The 2,326-nt window shown below is 41.7% G+C and overlaps 1 long non-coding RNA gene across 1 annotated transcript in view; it reads right to left on the bottom strand.

Annotated features, from left to right (window-relative positions):
- Positions 1 to 632: 632 nt before the first annotated feature.
- LOC105004955 overlaps positions 633 to 2,326 on the bottom strand; it is an 11,725-nt gene continuing 10,031 nt past the window's right edge. The window contains exon 3 of the long non-coding RNA XR_827273.1: positions 633 to 756. This is a non-coding gene — a long non-coding RNA (uncharacterized LOC105004955). The remainder of the gene's footprint in view (positions 757 to 2,326) is intronic.

Here is a 2,326-nt window from a genome sequence, read left to right as displayed (position 1 = left end):
ATTATAGACGGACAGAAAAATATTCACAATTTACTATCTGCATCCTACTGAATGCACAGGAAACTGTATAATACACAGTATAATATGCAGATACCTGGGCTTCCCAGATATCTTTACAAAGGTAAAGTATCCACCTGCCACACAGGAGATGCGGGTTCGACCCCTGCATGGGGAAGATCCCCCTGGACGAGGGCATGGGAACCCACTCTAGTACTCTGGCCGGGAGAATCCCATGGAGAGAGGAGCCTGGAGGGCTATGGTCCACTGGGTTGCAAAGAGTCAGGCACGACTGTAGCAACTGAGCACACAGACATGCATGTATAGATCCTTTCCAAGAACTACTGAACCAAGAACACAGGGGTAGAAAACAGGGAATTCGATATTTTAAAGTTGGAAATCAGCTTTAAAAATACTCAAGCTATAGAGAAACTTGTGTATCACACACTGGGCAGAGCACCTGAAAAAAGGACAAGCTTATAGTCCTGATGCCAATCATGAAGCTTTTTTATCTCTGAATCAACAAGGCTGTAAACTCAGTCAAGCAAAACAGGGGCTGCCAAGAAACACAGAGGGAAAATGCAGAGATACCCCCAAACCAGATTCCAACTTCACAGGGAAGTGATCCTCACCCACAGACAGCAGGTTCCTGTAGGTCTCCACCATCACATCCTGGTACAAGGCCCTCTGAGCAGGGTCCAGGCATTCCCACTCCTCTGGAGTGAATTTGATGTCCACATCCTCGACAGTCAACTGTGTCTGAAATGAAAGCACATTTCACTAACAGGCACTGAGGAGGATTCTTATTTTCACACGAAATGAGAAGAGGTTAGAAAGGTAAGGATCAATTCAGGTAATGTAATATTATGACAGATCCATTAAAAGCTATTTGGAACAAACTGTCGGTCTCTAATTTCCTGTTGTTTCATAAGACTATGACATCTTCCAATCAACATGAATTTGTCACTTCTGTGGAGAATACATGAAGAATATACAAATAAATTCAATCAGTGAGTTGTCTACGCAGAAGTGTTACACTCTACAAACTAAGTGACATTCACTATCTAGATGACTTACAGCAAAGACTGGTGTCTTCAGACAACAAAGTCCACAGCAGTGTTAAAAGAACACACATTGTGGTGATGATGACATCATCACACTGATGACAGGTGTTCAATACTTCTGACACACTAAGCATTACTCTAAAGACTTTACACAGATGAACTTGGAATCAACATAACAGCACGTTAGAGAAAGATCTGTGTCCATCTGACTGGGGAGAAAACTCTGTCAACATTCTAAGAAATTGCTCAGATCAAACAGTTAAGAAATGAGGCAACAGCATCTGAGGTCAGGTGGTTGGGACTGACAACTGAACCTAAGGAATCAACGAGTTAAGTAACAGAGCAGGAAAGTGTATCCACAAAGAGTTCTCTGAGAATACCTGAAATAACTTCAAGAAAGTTGATGTGCAATGGAGGTGTAGAACCCCAGATCTTTTGTCAGCCAAGAAATGATGGACACGATAGATAGAAAATTTTCACAAATTAATTTGCTATCTACCTCCCTCTGAATGCACAGGGAACACTATAATATATAGTATAATACATATGTATCTGGTCTTATGCGGAAGTTCAGCAGTAAAGAATCTGCCTGCAATGCAGATGACATAGTGTTGATACCCGCGTGGGGAAGATCCCCCTGGAGAAGGGCATGGCAACCCACTCCTGTATTCTTGCCTGGAGAATTCCAGGGACAGAGGAGCGTGAAGGGCTATGGCCCATTGGGTCACAAAGAGTTGAACACGATCATAGGATAAATGGTCACTGTATAGGGTCACCCCCTCTTCGAACCAACCACACAATGTCAATAATCTTACTATTCCTATCATTCATGTGATGAGGTAGAAAAAAACTTAAGGAAATGGAAAACACTTAAGATACAATTTCAACTGCTACAAAGCATAAAACATGTTTATGAGATGATGTTCTGTAATAAATCCATGGAATTATAGATTCATGCACTCACATGCAAATGTAAACACACAACTGGTTGAAACAAGGAAGACCTGTCTTTATTTTTTCTTTCAATCCAAATACACTGAGTGTCAACGTGGGCCCCAAACTGGGAATACAGCAGTGAACATGATGGAGCTTATGGTCTAGCAGCCAGCCACCCAGTTACATCCATAATTTTAACATTACTATTGCAACATGTACTCTGAAACAGGCCTGGTGCTAAGATTTATTGGAAAGTCTTGACATACATTGATAAATCAGACAAGGTCTCCGTGAGTAGGAAACACTTAGCATTGGCAAGGTGGGAAATG

The sequence above is a fragment of the Bison bison genome, unplaced genomic scaffold (assembly GCF_000754665.1).
Source record: "Bison bison bison isolate TAMUID 2011002044 unplaced genomic scaffold, Bison_UMD1.0 scf7180017858304, whole genome shotgun sequence".
Classification (NCBI taxonomy): domain Eukaryota; kingdom Metazoa; phylum Chordata; class Mammalia; order Artiodactyla; family Bovidae; genus Bison; species Bison bison.
The sequence above is the reverse complement of the archived record's forward strand: the minus strand, read 5'-3'. Positions and strand labels throughout refer to the sequence as shown.